This window comes from Vigna unguiculata, chromosome 2 (assembly GCF_037176805.1).
Source record: "Vigna unguiculata cultivar grain cowpea cultivar isolate G323 ecotype 2 chromosome 2, ASM3717680v1, whole genome shotgun sequence".
Taxonomy (NCBI): domain Eukaryota; kingdom Viridiplantae; phylum Streptophyta; class Magnoliopsida; order Fabales; family Fabaceae; genus Vigna; species Vigna unguiculata.
In genome coordinates, this window is record NC_140793.1 from 12735125 (window position 1) to 12753647 (window position 18523).

The following is an 18523-nucleotide window of genomic DNA, read 5'->3' on the forward strand; positions in this document are numbered from 1 at the left end:
AAGGAAGGGAAAATAAAGAAAGAGAAATGGAACTAGAGATAGTTTATTCGTCAATGTTTTTTCTTCTACAGTTTGTGATGTCATTTTAGAGGAACAAAATGATAAGCATTTGAAGGAAACACACCACCAACTTGCATGTTTTAAAAGGAAGCTTGTTCATAGTGCTTTATTATGCATTTGGTCCGTCGATAAGAAGCAGATTTGTCAAACACAATGCATGGAATAATTTATTGTTACATATCAAGGTGGGGTACTGTTGCCAAGCAATGTTATCGATGGATTGCAACCATTGGAAAGTAACAAATATCAAGTTGAATTTGATCCTGAAGGAAGAGAATTAGTTTCAACTTGTGAAAAAATAAAAGTCCTTCACAAGATCATATTAAACTTACATCAAAACTAGTGTCTTAAGATTCAGGACAAATCTTCTCGAAGAAGGAGGGTATGATGTGAATTGCATATGGGTCAAATGGAGGATGCCTAATGCGCCGTGTTGATGCAGTTTATTTTATTTAAAATAAGGGCCCAATGCTTTGTAAAATTGGTTGACCAAATTGTATTTTGGCTTAACCAATTAATGGACTTTAGTTTTGCTTTATTTTCATGTTGAAATAAGGGTGCATATATGCCAACTAAAGAACCAACCTTTGGAAGATCAAGAGGACCTTTGCTCAAAGTTTGTGGATGACTTTTGGTAGCCTTAAATTTAGTTACAATCAACCATTAAGTAGCGGATCGTTATTAGCTTGAGTGGATCATTAATTAATAGCTTTAAGCGGGATGATATTGAAATTTATGTGTCTTTTGTAATTCCGACGGTTAAAGCTCCTATATAAGTTGAACCATTTTCATCAATGAACGCAAGCTGAGTTTTATTCAGAAAATAAACTAGTTTTATCTCATCTATCTTAGTGAGAGTGATTCTCCTGAGTTCTTGAGTGATTCAAGAATCCATGAGTTTAATCAAAAGTCCTTTATCCCTTTGTGTGTTTCAACTTTAAGCGGGATGATATTGAAATTTATGTGTCTTTTGTAATTCCGACGGTTAAAGCTCCTATATAAGTTGATCCATTTTCATCAATGAACGCAAGCTGAGTTTTATTCAGAAAATCAACTAGTTTTATCTCATCTATCTTAGTGAGAGTGATTCTCCTGAGTTCTTGAGTGATTAAAGAATCCATGAGTTTAATCAAAAGTCCTTTATCCCTTTGTGTGTTTCAACTCTTAGGCTTATCTTCCATTCTTGGAAGTGTGATGTCTATCAATTTCCATTACATCTTCTTTTATGTCTCCATTTTCTCGTTTTAAATAATTTCTCAAATTTCTTGCTTGTTAGCATTCCAACAATGGTAGATCTGTCAAACGAATCGAAACCTCTGGATTCACATCATTTGGTATTCAGAGCCTGGCTATCTAGATTTGGAATAGGAAAAGAAGTTTGTTATACAAAGTGTTGAACCGAAGGCCATCCATGTTTAGTTGCATTCGATTACGGAAGCGAAAACAATGTTGTGAGCCAAAGATTGGTGGAGAAACTCCAGTTACCAGCAACCTTTCCTCTGGATCAAGCATGGATCAAATTCAGTACATGGCAATGTGTGAAAGAAGAATTATGTGATATTGCTCCCATAGACTCTTGTCATCTTCTTTTGGGATGGGCATGGCTTCGTTTTAAAACACTCCATCTTGATGACCGTTCCCTTTATTTGAGGCATGAGGGACATCAAAAGAAGTAGAAATTTATGACACCAAGACAAGTCAGTAAGGATCAACGTAGGCTGAAGGAGAAAACAGAAAAAGAAAGAATAGAAAGAGATGTAATATAAACTGCAGAAGAAAGGGAAAATAAAGAAAAAGAAATGGAACTAGAGAAAGTTTATTCGTCAATGTTTTTTCTTCTACAGTTTGTGATGTCATTTTAGAGGAACAAAATGATAAGCATGTGAAGGAAATACACCAACTTGCATGGTTGAAAATGAAGCTTGTTCATAGACCTTTATTATGCATTTGGTCCGTCGATAAGAAGCAGATTCGTCAAACACAATGCATGGAATTATTTATTGTTACACATGCCAACTTAAGAACCAACCTTTGGAAGATTAAGAGGACCTTTGCTCAAAGTTTGTGGATGACTTTTTGTAGCCTTAAATTCAGTTACAATCAACCATTAAGTAGCGGATCGTTATTAACTTGAGTTGATCAATAATTAATAGCTTTAAGCGCGATGATATTGAAATTTATGTGTCTTTTGTAATTCCGACGGTTAAAGCTCCTATATAAGTTGAACCATTTTCATCAATGAAGGCAAGCTGAGTTTTATTCAGAAAATAAGTGAGTTTTATCTCATGTATCTTAGTGAGAGTGATTCTCCTATGTTCTTGAGTGATTCAAGAATTCCTGAATTTTATCAAAGTTCCTTTTTATCCCTTTTTGTGATTAAACTCTTTGGCCTATCTTCCATTCTTGGAAGTGTGATGTCTATCAATTTTCGCTCCATCTTCTTATATGTTTCCATTTTCTCGTTTTAAATAATTTCTCAAATTTCTTGCTTATTAGCATTCCAACTTTGAAAGATCAGTAAAACGAATCAAACACTTTGGATTCACATCATTTGGTATTCAGAGCCTGGCTATGTAAATTTGGTATAGGAATGGAAGTTTATTATACAAGGTGTTTAACCGAAGGCCACCCATGTTTAGTTGCATTCGATTACGAAAGCGAAAACAATGTTGTGAGCCAAAGATTGGTGGAGAAACTCCAGTTACCAGCAACCTTTCATCTAGATCAAGCATGGTTCCAATTCAGTTCATGGCAATGTGTGAAAGAAGTATTATGTGATATTGCTCCCATGGACTCTTGTCATTTTCTTTTGAGATGGGCATGGCTTCATTTTAAAACACTCCATGTTGATGAACATTCCAATTATTTGAGGCATGAGGGACATCAAAAGAAGTAGAAATTTATGACTCCAAGACAAGTCAGTAAGGATCAACGTAGGCTGAAGGAGAAAACAGAAAAAGAAAGGATAGAAAAATAAGTAATATAAACTGCAGAAGGAAGGGAAAATAAAGAAAAAGAAATGGAACTAGAGAAAGTTTATTCGTCAATGTTTTTTCTTCTACAGTTTGTGATGTTGTCATTTTACAGGAACAAAAGGATAAGCATGCGAATGAAACACACCAACTTCCATGTTTAAAAAGGAAGCTTGTTCATAGTGCTTTATTATGCATTTGGTCCGTCGATAAGAAGCAGATTCGTCAAACACAATGCATGGAATTATTTATTGTTACATATCAAGGTGGGGTACTGTTGCCAAGCAATGTTATCTATGGATTGCAACCATTGGAAAGTAAGAAATATCAAGTTGAATTTGATCCTGGTGGAAGAGAATTAGTTTCAACTTGTGAAAAAATAAAAGTCCTTCACAAGATCATAATAAACTTACATCAAAACTAGTGTCTTAAGATTCGGGACAAATCTTCTCGAAGAAGGAGGGTATGATGTGAATTGCATATGGGTCAAATGGAGGATGACTAATGCGCTGTGTTGATGCAGTTTCTTTTATTTAAAATAAGGGCCTAATGCTTTGTAAAATTGGCTGACCAAATTGTGTTTTGGCTTAACCATTTAATGGGCTTTAGTTTTGGTTATTTTCGAGTTGAAATAAGGGTCCATATATGCCAACTTAAGAACCAACCTTTGGAAGATCAAGAGGACATTTGTTGAAAGTTTGTGGATGACTTTGGTAGCCTTAAATTCAGTTACAATCAACCATTAAGTAGCGGATCATTACTAGCTTGAGTGGATCATTAATTAATAGCTTTAAGTGGGTTCTAATTGAAATTTATGTGTCTTTTGTAATTCTGATGCTTAAAGCTCCTATATAAATTAAACCATTTTCATCAATTAAGGCAAGCTGAGTTTTATTCAGAAAATAAACAAGTTTTATCTCATCTATCTTAGTGAGATTGATTCTCCTATGTTCTTGAGTGATTCAAGAATTCCTAAATTTTATCAAAGTTCCTTTTTATCCCCTTTGTGTTTAAACTCTTTGGCCTATCTTCCATTCTTGGAAGTGTGATGTCTATCAATTTCCGCTCCATCTTCTTATATGTTTCCATTTTCTCGTTTTAAATAATTTCTCAAATTTCTTGCTTATTAGCATTCCAACCTTGAAAGATCAGTAAAAAGAATCGAACACTTTGGATTCACATCATTTGGTATTCAGAGCCTGGCTATGTAGATTTGGTATAGGAATGGAAGTTTATTATACAAGGTGTTTAAAAGAAGGCCACCCATGTTTAGTTGCATTCGATTACGAAAGCGAAAACAATGTTGTGGGCCAAAGATTGGTGGCGAAACTCCAGTTACCAACAACCTTTCATCTGAATCAAGCATGGATCAAATTCAGTACATGGCAATGTGTGAAAGAAGTATTATGTGATATTGCTCCCATGAACTCTGGTCATCTTCTTTTGGGATGGGCATGGCTTCGTTTTAAAACACTCCATCTTGATGAACGTTCCCTTTATTTGAGGCATGAGGGACATCAAAAGAAGTAGAAATTTATGACACCAAGACAAGTCCGCAAGAATCAACGTAGGCTGAAGGAGAAAACAGAAAAAGAAGGAAAAGAAAAATAAGTAATATAAACTGCAGAAGGAAGGGAAAATAAAGAAAAAGAAATGGAACTAGAGAAGTTTATTCGTCAATGTTTTTTCTTCTACAGTTTGTGATGTCATTTTAGAGGAACAAAATGATAAGCATGTGAAGGAAATACACCAACTTGCATGGTTGAAAATGAAGCTTGTTCATAGACCTTTATTATGCATTTGGTCCGTCGATAAGAAGCAGATTCGTCAAACACAATGCATGGAATTATTTATTGTTACATATCAAGGTGGGGTACTGTTGCCAAGCAATGTTATCGATGGATTGCAACCATTGGAAACTAACAAATATCAAGTTGAATTTGGTCCTGGAGGAAGAGAATTAGTTTCAACATGTGAAAAAATAAAAGTCCTTCACAAGATCATAATAAACTTACATCAAAACTAGTGTCTTAAGATTCGGGACAAATCTTCTCGAAGAAGGAGGGTATCATGTGAATTGCATATGCGTCAAATGGAGGATGACTAATACGCCGTGTTGATGCAGTTTCCTTTATTTAAAATAAGGGCCCAATGCTTTGTAAAATTGGCTGACCAAATTGTGTTTTGGCTTAACCAATTAATGGGCTTTAGTTTTGCTTTATTTTCAAGTTGAAATAAGGGTCCATATATGCCAACTTAAGAACCAACCTTAGTGAGAGTGATTCTCCTGAGTTCTTGAGTGATTCAAGAATCCATGAGTTTAATCAAAAGTCCTTTATCCCTTTGTGTGTTTCAACTCTTAGGCTTATCTTCCATTCTTGGAAGTGTGATGTCTATCAATTTCCATTCCATCTTCTTTTATGTCTCCATTTTCTCGTTTTAAATAATTTCTCAAATTTCTTGCTTGTTAGCATTCCAACAATGATAGATCTGTCAAACGAATCGAACCCTCTGGATTCACATCATTTGGTATTCAGAGCCAGGCTATCTAGATTTGGAATAGGAAAAGAAGTTTGTTATACAAAGTGTTGAACCGAAGGCCATCCATGTTTAGTTGCATTCGATTACGGAAGCGAAAACAATGTTGTGAGCCAAAGATTGGTGGAGAAACTCCAGTTACCAGCAACCTTTCCTCTGGATCAAGCATGGATCAAATTCAGTACATGGCAATGTGTGAAAGAAGAATTATGTGATATTGCTCCCATAGACTCTTGTCATCTTCTTTTGGGATGGGCATGGCTTCGTTTTAAAACACTCCATCTTGAGGAAAGTTCCCTTTATTTGAGGCATGAGGGACATCAAAAGAAGTAGAAATTTATGACACCAAGACAAGTCAGTAAGGATCAACGTAGGCTGAAGGAGAAAACAGAAAAAGAAAGAATAGAAAGAGATGTAATATAAACTGCAGAAGAAAGGGAAAATAAAGAAAAAGAAATGGAACTAGAGAAAGTTTATTCGTCAATGTTTTTTCTTCTACAGTTTGTGATGTCATTTTACAGGAACAAAAGGATAAGCATTTGAAGGAAACACACCACCAACTTCCATGTTTGAAAAGGAAGCTTGTTCATAGTGCTTTATTATGCATTTGGTCCGTCGATAAGAAGCAGATTCGTCAAACACAATGCATGGAATTATTTATTGTTACATATCAAGGTGGGGTACTGTTGCCAAGAAATGTTATCGACGGATTGCAACCATCGGAATGTAACAAATATCAAGTTGAATTTGATCCTGGAGAAAGAGAATTAGTTTCAACTTGTGAAAAAATAAAAGTCCTACAGAAGATCATAATAAACTTACATTAAAACTAGTGTCTTAAGATTCGGGATAAATCTTGTCGAAAAAGGAGGGTATGATGTGAATTGCATATGGGTCAAACGGAGGATGACTGATGCGCCGTGTTGTTGCAGTTTCTTTTATTTAAATAAGGGCCCAATGCTTTGTAAAATTGGCTGACCTAATTGTGTTGTGCTTAACCAATTAATGGGCTTTCGTTTTGCTTTATCTTCAAGTTGAAATAAGGGTCCATATGCCAACTAAAGAACCAACCTTTGGAAGATCAAGAGGACCTTTGCTCAAAGTTTGTGGATGACTTTTGGTAGCCTTAAATTTAGTTACAATCAACCATTAAGTAGCGGATCGTTATTAGCTTGAGTGGATCATTAATTAATAGCTTTAAGCGGGATGATATTGAAATTTATGTGTCTTTTGTAATTCCGACGGTTAAAGCTCCTATATAAGTTGAACCATTTTCATCAATGAACGCAAGCTGAGTTTTATTCAGAAAATAAACTAGTTTTATCTCATCTATCTTAGTGAGAGTGATTCTCCTGAGTTCTTGAGTGATTCAAGAATCCATGAGTTTAATCAAAAGTCCTTTATCCCTTTGTGTGTTTCAACTCTTAGGCTTATCTTCCATTCTTGGAAGTGTGATGTCTATCAATTTCCATTCCATCTTCTTTTATGTCTCCATTTTCTCGTTTTAAATAATTTCTCAAATTTCTTGCTTGTTAGCATTCCAACAATGATAGATCTGTCAAACGAATCGAACCCTCTGGATTCACATCATTTGGTATTCAGAGCCTGGCTATCTAGATTTGGAATAGGAAAAGAAGTTTGTTATACAAAGTGTTGAACCGAAGGCCATCCATGTTTAGTTGCATTCGATTACGGAAGCGAAAACAATGTTGTGAGCCAAAGATTGGTGGAGAAACTCCAGTTACCAGCAACCTTTCCTCTGGATCAAGCATGGATCAAATTCAGTACATGGCAATGTGTGAAAGAAGTATTATGTTATATTGCTCCCATGAACTCGGGTCATCTTCTTTTGGGATGGGCATGGCTTCGTTTTAAAACACTCCATCTTGATGACCGTTCCCTTTATTTGAGGCATGAGGGACAACAAAAGAAGTAGAAATTTAGCACACCAAGAAAAGTCAGCAAGAATCAACATAGGCTGAAGGAGAAAACAGAAACAGAAAGAATAGAAAAAGAAGTAATATAAACTGCAAAAGGAAGGGAAAATAAAGAAAGAGAAATGGAACTAGAGATAGTTTATTCGTCAATGTTTTTTCTTCTACAGTTTGTGATGTCATTTTAGAGGAACAAAATGATAAGCATTTGAAGGAAACACACCACCAACTTGCATGTTTTAAAAGGAAGCTTGTTCATAGTGCTTTATTATGCATTTGGTCCGTCGATAAGAAGCAGATTTGTCAAACACAATGCATGGAATAATTTATTGTTACATATCAAGGTGGGGTACTGTTGCCAAGCAATGTTATCGATGGATTGCAACCATTGGAAAGTAACAAATATCAAGTTGAATTTGATCCTGAAGGAAGAGAATTAGTTTCAACTTGTGAAAAAATAAAAGTCCTTCACAAGATCATATTAAACTTACATCAAAACTAGTGTCTTAAGATTCAGGACAAATCTTCTCGAAGAAGGAGGGTATGATGTGAATTGCATATGGGTCAAATGGAGGATGCCTAATGCGCCGTGTTGATGCAGTTTATTTTATTTAAAATAAGGGCCCAATGCTTTGTAAAATTGGTTGACCAAATTGTATTTTGGCTTAACCAATTAATGGACTTTAGTTTTGCTTTATTTTCATGTTGAAATAAGGGTGCATATATGCCAACTAAAGAACCAACCTTTGGAAGATCAAGAGGACCTTTGCTCAAAGTTTGTGGATGACTTTTGGTAGCCTTAAATTTAGTTACAATCAACCATTAAGTAGCGGATCGTTATTAGCTTGAGTGGATCATTAATTAATAGCTTTAAGCGGGATGATATTGAAATTTATGTGTCTTTTGTAATTCCGACGGTTAAAGCTCCTATATAAGTTGAACCATTTTCATCAATGAACGCAAGCTGAGTTTTATTCAGAAAATAAACTAGTTTTATCTCATCTATCTTAGTGAGAGTGATTCTCCTGAGTTCTTGAGTGATTCAAGAATCCATGAGTTTAATCAAAAGTCCTTTATCCCTTTGTGTGTTTCAACTTTAAGCGGGATGATATTGAAATTTATGTGTCTTTTGTAATTCCGACGGTTAAAGCTCCTATATAAGTTGATCCATTTTCATCAATGAACGCAAGCTGAGTTTTATTCAGAAAATCAACTAGTTTTATCTCATCTATCTTACTGAGAGTGATTCTCCTGAGTTCTTGAGTGATTAAAGAATCCATGAGTTTAATCAAAAGTCCTTTATCCCTTTGTGTGTTTCAACTCTTAGGCTTATCTTCCATTCTTGGAAGTGTGATGTCTATCAATTTCCATTACATCTTCTTTTATGTCTCCATTTTCTCGTTTTAAATAATTTCTCAAATTTCTTGCTTGTTAGCATTCCAACAATGATAGATCTGTCAAACGAATCGAAACCTCTGGATTCACATCATTTGGTATTCAGAGCCTGGCTATCTAGATTTGGAATAGGAAAAGAAGTTTGTTATACAAAGTGTTGAACCGAAGGCCATCCATGTTTAGTTGCATTCGATTACGGAAGCGAAAACAATGTTGTGAGCCAAAGATTGGTGGAGAAACTCCAGTTACCAGCAACCTTTCCTCTGGATCAAGCATGGATCAAATTCAGTACATGGCAATGTGTGAAAGAAGAATTATGTGATATTGCTCCCATAGACTCTTGTCATCTTCTTTTGGGATGGGCATGGCTTCGTTTTAAAACACTCCATCTTGATGACCGTTCCCTTTATTTGAGGCATGAGGGACATCAAAAGAAGTAGAAATTTATGACACCAAGACAAGTCAGTAAGGATCAACGTAGGCTGAAGGAGAAAACAGAAAAAGAAAGAATAGAAAGAGATGTAATATAAACTGCAGAAGAAAGGGAAAATAAAGAAAAAGAAATGGAACTAGAGAAAGTTTATTCGTCAATGTTTTTTCTTCTACAGTTTGTGATGTCATTTTACAGGAACAAAAGGATAAGCATGTGAATGAAACACACCAACTTCCATGTTTAAAAAGGAAGCTTGTTCATAGTGCTTTATTATGCATTTGGTCCGTCGATAAGAAGCAAATTCGACGAGCACAATGCATGGAATTATTTATTGTTACATATCAAGGTGGGGTACTGTTGCCAAGAAATGTTATCGACGGATTGCAACCATCGGAATGTAACAAATATCAAGTTGAATTTGATCCTGGAGAAAGAGAATTAGTTTCAACTTGTGAAAAAATAAAAGTCCTACAGAAGATCATAATAAACTTACATTAAAACTAGTGTCTTAAGATTCGAGATAAATCTTGTCGAAAAAGGAGGGTATGATGTGAATTGCATATGGGTGAAATGGAGGATGACTGATGCGCCGTGTTGTTGCAGTTTCTTTTATTTAAATAAGGGCCCAATGCTTTGTAAAATTGGCTGACCAAATGGTGTTGTGCTTAACCAATTAATGGGCTTTCGTTTCGCTTTATCTTCAAGTTGAAATAAGGGTCCGTATGCCAACTAAAGAACCAACCTTAGGAAGATCAAGAGGACCTTTGCTCAAAGTTTGTCCATGACTTTTGGTATTCTTAAATCAGCTACAATCAACCATTAAGTAGCGGATCGTTATTGGCTTGAGTGGATCATTAATTAATAGCTTTAAGCAGGTTGATATTGAACTTTATGTGTCTTTTGTAATTCTGATGGTTAAAGCTCCTACAGAAGTTAAACCATTTTCATCAATGAAGGCAAGCTGAGTTTTATTCAGAAAATAAACTAGTTTTATCTCATCAATCTTAGTGAGAGTGATTCTCCTAGGTTCTTGAGTGATTCAAGAATCCATGAGTTTAATCAAAGGTCCTTTATCCCTTTGTGTGTTTCAACTCTCAGGCTTATCTTCCAATCTTGGAAGTGTGATGTCTATCAATTTTCCTTCCATATTCTCGTTTTAAATAATTTCTCAAATATCTTGCTTGTTAACATTCCAACAATGATAGATCAGTCAAACAAATCGAACCCTGTGGATTCACATCATTTGGTCTTTAGAGGCTGGCTATCTAGATTTGGAATAGGAAAGGAAGTTTATTATACAAAGTGTTTAACCGAAGGCCATCCATGTTTAGTTGCATTCGATTACGGAAGCGAAAACAATGTTGTGAGCCAAAGATTGGTGGAGAAACTCCGATTACCAGCAACCTTTCATCTGGATCAGGCATGGGTCAAATTTAGTACATGGCAATGTGTGAAAGAAGTACTATATGATATTGCTCCCATGGACTCTTGTCATCTTCTTTTGGGATGGGCATGGCTTCGTTTTAAAACACTACATCTTGATGAACGTTCCCATTATTTGAGGCATGAGGTACATCAAAAGAAGTAGAAATTTATCACTTCAAGACAAGTCAGTAAGGTTCAACGTAGGCTGAAGGAGACAACAGAAAAAGAAAGAATAGAAAAAGAAGTAATATAAACTGTAGAAGGAAGGGAAAATAAAGAAAAAGAAATGGAACTAGAGAAAGTTTATTCGTCAATGTTTTTTCTTCTACAGTTTTTGATGTCATTTTACAGGAACAAAAGGATAAGCATGTGAATGAAACACACCAACTTCCATGTTTAAAAAGGAAGCTTGTTCATAGTGCTTTATTATGCATTTGGTCCGTCGATAAGAAGCAAATTCGACGAGCACAATGCATGGAATTATTTATTGTTACATATCAAGGTGGGGTACTGTTGCCAAGAAATGTTATCGCTGGATTGCAACCATCGGAATGTAACAAATATCAAGTTGAATTTGATCCTGGAGAAAGAGAATTAGTTTCAACTTGTGAAAAAATAAAAGTCCTTCACAAGATCATAATAAACTTACATTAAAAGTAGTGTCTTAAGATTCGGGATAAATCTTGTCGAAAAAGGAGGGTATGATGTGAATTGCATATGGGTCAAATGGAGGATGACTAATGCACTGTATTGATGCAGTTTCTTTTATTTAAATAAGGGCCCAATGCTTTGTAAAATTGGTTGACCAAATTGTGTTGTGCTTAACCAATTAATGGGCTTTCGTTTTGCTTTATCTTCAAGTTGAAATAAGGGTCCATATGCCAACTAAAGAACCAACCTTTGGAAGATCAAGAGGACCTTTGCTCAAAGTTTGTGGATGACTTTTGGTAGCCTTAAATTTAGTTACAATCAACCATTAAGTAGCGGATCGTTATCAGCTTGAGTGGATCATTAATTAATAGCTTTAAGCGGGATGATATTGAAATTTATATGTCTTTTGTAATTCCGATGGTTAAAGCTTCTATATAAGTTGAACCATTTTCATCAATGAACGCAAGCTGAGTTTTATTTACAAAATAAACTAGTTTTTATCTCATCTATCTTAGTGAGAGTGATTCTCCTGAGTTCTTGAGTGATTCAAGAATCCATGAGTTTAATCAAAAGTCTTTTATCCCTTTGTGTATTTCAACTCTCAGGCTTACCTTCCATTATTGGAAGTGTGATATCTATCAATTTCCATTCCATCTTCTTTTATGTCTCCATTTTCTCGTTTTAAATAATTTCTCAAATTTCTTGCTTGTTAGCATTCCAACAATGATAGATCTGTCAAACGAATCGAACCCTCTGGATTCACATCATTTGGTATTCAGAGCCTGGCTATCTAGATTTGGAATAGGAAAAGAAGTTTGTTATACAAAGTGTTGAACCGAAGGCCATCCATGTTTAGTTGCATTCGATTACGGAAGCGAAAACAATGTTGTGAGCCAAAGATTGGTGGAGAAACTCCAGTTACCAGCAACCTTTCATCTGAATCAAGCATGGATCAAATTCAGTACATGGCAATGTGTGAAAGAAGTTCTATATGCTATTGCTCCCATGGACTCTTGTCATCTTCTTTTGGGATGGGCATGGCTTCGTTTTAAAACATTACATCTTGATGAACGTTCCCATTATTTGAGGCATGAGGTACATCAAAAGAAGTAAAAATTTATGACACCAAGACAAGTCAGTAAGGGTCAACGTAGGCTGAAGGAGAAAACAGAAAAAGAAAGAATAGAAAAAGAAGTAATATAAACTGCAGAAGGAAGGGAAAATAAAGAAAAAGAAATGGAACTAGAGAAAGTTTATTCGTCAATGTTTTTTCTTCTACAGTTTGTGATGTCATTTTACAGGAACAAAAGGATAAGCATGTGAATGAAACACACCAATTTTCATGTTTAAAAAGGAAGCTTGTTCATAGTGCTTTATTATGCATTTGGTCCGTCGATAAGAAGCAAATTCGACGAGCACAATGCATGGAATTATTTATTGTTACATATCAAGGTGGGGTACTGTTGCCAAGAAATGTTATCGACGGATTGCAACCATCGGAATGTAACAAATATCAAGTTGAATTTGATCCTGGAGAAAGAGAATTAGTTTCAACTTGTGAAAAAATAAAAGTCCTTCACAAGATCATAATAAACTTACATTTAAAGTAGTGTCTTAAGATTCGGGATAAATCTTGTCGAAAAAGGAGGGTATGATGTGAATTGCATATGGGTCAAATGGAGGATGACTAATGCACTGTGTTGATGCAGTTTCTTTTATTTAAATAAGGGACCAATGCTTTGTAAAATTGGTTGACCAAATTGTGTTGTGCTTAACCAATTAATGGGCTTTCGTTTTGCTTTATCTTCAAGTTGAAATAAGGGTCCATATGCCAACTAAAGAACCAACCTTTGGAAGATCAAGAGGACCTTTGCTCAAAGTTTGTGGATGACTTTTGGTAGCCTTATATTTATTTACAATCAACCATTAAGTAGCGGATCGTTATTAGCTTGAGTGGATCATTAATTAATAACTTTAAGCGGGTCGATATTGAATTTTATGTGTCTTTTGTAATTCTGATGGTTAAAGCTCCTATATAAGTTGAACCATTTTCATCCATGAACGCAAGCTGAGTTTTATTTACAAAATAAACTAGTTTTATGTCATCTATCTTAGTGAGAGTGATTCTCCTGAGTTCTTGAGTGATTCAAGAATCCATGAGTTTAATCAAAAGTCCTTTATCCCTTTGTGTATTTCAACTCTCAGGCTTACCTTCCATTATTGGAAGTGTGATATCTATCAATTTCCATTCCATCTTCTTTTATGTCTCGATTTTCTCGTTTTAAATAATTTCTCAAATTTCTTGCTTGTTAGCATTCCAACAATGATAGATTTGTCAAACGAATCGAACCCTCTGGATTCACATCATTTGGTATTCAGAGCCTGGCTATCTAGATTTGGAATAGGAAAAGAAGTTTATTATACAAAGTGTTTAACCGAAGGCCATCCATGTTTAGTTGCATTCGATTACGGAAGCGAAAATAATGTTCTGAACCAAAGATTGGTGGAGAAACTCCAATTACCAGCAACCTTTCATCTGGATCAAGTATGGATCAAATTTAGTACATGGCAATGTGTGAAAGAAGTACTATATGATATTGCTCCCATGGACTCTTGTCATCTTCTTTTGGGATGGGCATGGCTTCGTTTTAAAACACTACATCTTGATGAACGTTCCCATTATTTGAGGCATGAGGTACATCAAAAGAAGTACAAATTTATGACACCAAGACAAGTCAGTAAGGTTCAACGTAGGCTGAAGGAGAAAACAGAAAAAGAAAGAATAGAAAAAGAAGTAATATAAACTGCAGAAGGAATGGAAAATAAAGAAAAAGAAATGTAACTAGAGAAAGTTTATTCGTCAATGTTTTTTCTTCTACAGTTTGTGATGTCATTTTACAGGAACAAAAGGATAAGCATATGAAGGAAACACACCAACTTCCATGTTTAAAAAGGAACCTTGTTCATAATGCTTTATTATGAATTTGGTTTGTCCATAAGAAGCACATCCGTCAAACATAATGCATGGAATTATTTATTGTTACATATCAAGGTGGGGTACTGCTGCCAAGAAATGTTATTGACGGATTGCAACCATTGGAATGTAAAAAATATCAAGTTGAATTTGATCCTGGAAGAAGAGAATTAGTTTCAACTTGCGAAAAAATAAAAGTCCTTCACAAGATCATAATAAACTTACATTAAAACTAGTGTCTTAAGATTCGGGACAAATCTTGTCGAAGAAGGAGGGAATGATGTGAGTTGCATATGGGTCAAATGGAGGATGACTAATGCGCCGTGTTGATGCAGTTTCTTTTATTTTAATAAGGGCCCAATGCTTTATAAAATTGGCTGACCAAATTGTGTTTGTGCTTAACCAATTAATGGGCTTTAGTTTTGCTTTATCTTCTCGTTTTAAATAATTTCTCAAATTTCTTGCTTTTTAGCATTCCAACAATGATAGATCAGTCAAACGAATCGAACCCTGTGGATTCACTTCATTTGCTATTCAGAGCCTGGCTATCTAGATTTGGAATAGGAAAGGAAGTTTATTATACAAAGTGTTTAACCGAAGGCCATCCATGTTTAGTTGCATTCGATTACGGAAGCGAAAACAATGTTGTGAGCCAAAGATTGGTGGAGAAACTCCAGTTACCAGCAACCTTTCATCTGAATCAAGCATGGATCTAATTCATTACATGGCAATGTGTGAAAGAAGTATTATGTGGTATTGCTCCCATGGACTCTTGTCATCTTCTTTTGGGATGGGCATGGCTTCGTTTTAAAATACTCCATCTTGATGAACGTTCCCTTTATTTGAGGCATGAGGGACATCAAAAGTAGTAGAAATTCATGACCCGAAGACAAGTCAGTAAGGATCAAGGTAGGCTGAAGGAGAAAACCGAAGAAGAAGTAATATAAACTGTAGAAGGAAGGGAAAATAAAGAAAAAGAAATGGAACTAGAGAAAGTTTATTCTTCAATGTTTTTTCTTCTACAGTTTGTGATGTCATTTTACAGGAACAAAAGGATAAGCATGTGAATGAAACACACCAACTTCCATGTTTAAAAAGGAAGCTTGTTCATAGTGCTTTATTATGCATTTGGTCCGTCGATAAGAAGAAAATTCGTCGAACACAATCCATGCAATTATTTATTGCTACATATCAAGGTGGGGTACTGTTGCCAATAAATGTTATGGACGGAAAGCAACCATTGGAAAGTAACAAATATCAAGTTGAATTTGTTCCTGGAAGAAGACAATTATTTTCAACTTGTGAAAAAATAAAAGTCCTTCACAAGATCATAATAAACTTACATTAAAAATGGTGTCTTAAGATTCGGGACAAATCTTCTCGAAGAAGGAGGGTATGATGTGAATTGCATATGCGTCAAATGGAGGATGACTAATGAGCCATGTTGATGCAGTTTCTTTTATTTAAACAAGGGCCCAATGCTTTGTAAAATTGGCTGACCAAATTGTGTTTGTGCTTAACCAAATAATGGGCTTTAGTTTTGCTTTATCTTCAAGTTGAAATAAGGGTCCATATGCCAACTAAAGAACCAACCTTTGGAAGATCAAGAGGACCTTTGCTCAAAGTTTGTGGATGACTTTTGATAGCCTTAAAGTCAGTTACAATCAACCATTAAGTAGCGGATCGTTACTACCTTGAGTGAATCATTAATTAGTAGCTTTAAGAGGGTTGATATTGAACTTTATGTGTCTTTTGTAATTTTGATGGTTAAAGCTCCTATATAAGTTGAACCATTTTCATCAATGAAGGCAAGGTGAGTTTTATTCAGAAAATAAACGAGTTTTATCTCATCTATCTTAGTGAGAGTGATTCTCCTAAGTTCTTGAGTGATTCAAGAATCCATGAGTTTAATCAAAGGTCCTTTATCCCTTTGGGTGTTTCAACTCTTAGGCTTATCTTCCATTCTTGGAAGTGTGATGTCTATCAATTTCCCTTCCATCTTCTTTTCTGTTTCTATTTTCTCATTTTAAATAATTTCTCAAATTTCTTGCTTGTTAGCATTCCAACAATGATAGATCAGTCAAACGAATTGAACGTTGTGGATTCACATCATTTGCTATTCAGAGCCTGGCTATCTAGATTTGGAATAGGAAAAGAAGTTTATTATACAAAGTGTTTAATCAAAGGTCATCCATGTTTAGTTGCATTCGATTACGGAAGCGAAAACAATGTTGTGAGCCAAAGATTGGTGGAGAAACTCTAGTTACCAGCAACCTTTCATCTGGATCAAGCATGGATCAAATTCAGTACATGCCAGTGTGTGAAAGAAGTATTATGTGATATTGCTCCCATGGACTCTTGTCATCTTCTTTTGGGATGGGCATGGCTTCATTTTAAAACACTCCATCTTGATGAACGTTCCTTTATTTGAGGCATGAGGGACATCAAAAGAAGTAGAAATTTATGACACCAAGACAAGTCAGTAAGGATCAACGTAGGCTAAAAGAGAAAACAGAAAAAGAAGTAATATAAACGTCAGAAGGAAGGGAAAATAAAGAAAAAGAAATGGAACTAGAGAAAGTTTATTCTTCAATGTTTTTTTTTCTACAGTTTGTGATGTCATTTTACAGGAACAAAAGGATAACCATATGAATGCAACACACCAACTTCCATGTTTAAAAAGGAAGCTTGTTCATAGTGCTTTATTTTGAATTTGGTCCGTCGATAAGAAGCAAATTCGTCGAACATAATGCATGCAATTATTTATTGCTACATATCAAGGTGGGGTACTGTTGCCAAGAAATGTTATGGACGGAATGCAACCATTGGAAAGTAACAAATATCAAGTTGAATTTGATCCTGGGAGAAGAGAATTAGTTTCAACTGGTGAAAAAATAAAAGTCCTTCACACGATCATAATAAACTTACATTAAAAATGGTGTCTTAAGATTCCGGACAAATCTTCTCAAAGAAGCAGAGTATGATGTAAATTGCATATGGGTCAAATGGAGGATGACTAATGCGCCATGTTGATGCAGTTTCTTTTATTTAAATTAGGACCCAATGCTTTGTAAAATTGGCTGACCAAATTGTGTTTATGCTTAACCATCCATGTTTAGTTGCATTCGATTACGGAAGCCAAAACAATGTTGTGAGCCAAAGATTGGTGGAGAAACTCCAGTTACCAGCAACCTTTCATCTAGATCATGGATGGATCACATTCAGTACATGACAATGTGTGAAAGAAGTACTATGTGATATTGCTCGCATGGACTCTTATCATCTTCTTTTGGGATGGGCATGGCTTCGTTTTAAAACACTCCATCTTGATGAACGTTCCCTTTATTTGAGGAATGAGGGACATCAAATGAGGTATAAATTTATGACACCAAGACAAGTCAGTCATATCAACATAGGCGGAAGGAGAAAACAAAAAAAGAAAGGATAGAAAAAGAAGTAATATAAACTGCAGAAGGAAGGGAAAATAAAGAAAAAGAAATGGAACTGGAGAAAGTTTATTCGTCAATGTTTTTCTTCTACAGTTTGTGATGTCATTTTACAGGAACAAAAGGATAAGCATGTGAATGAAACACACCAACTTCCATGTTTAAAAGGGAACCTTGTTCATAGTGCTTTATTATGCATTTGGTTTGTCGATAAGAAGCAAATTCGTCAAACATAATGCATGGAATTATTTATTGTTACATATCAAGGTGGGGTACTGCTGCCAAGAAATGTTATCGACCCATTGCAACCATTGGAATGTAAAAAATATCAAGTTGAATTTGATCCTGGAAGAAGAGAATTAGTTTCAACTTGTGAAAAAATAAAAGTCCTTCACAAGATCATAATAAACTTACATTAAAACTAGTGTCTTAAGATTCGGGATAAATCTTGTCGAAAAAGGAGGGTATGATGTGAATTGCATATGGGTCAAATGGAGGATGACTAATGCGCCGTGTTGTTGTAGTTTCTTTTATTTAAATAAGGGCCCAATGCTTTGTAAAATTGGCTGACCAAATTGTGTTGTGCTTAACCAATTAATGGGCTTTCGTTTTGCTTTATCTTCAAGTTGAAATAAGGGTCCATATGCCAACTAAAGAACCAACATTTGGAAGATAAAGAGGACCTTTGCTCAAAG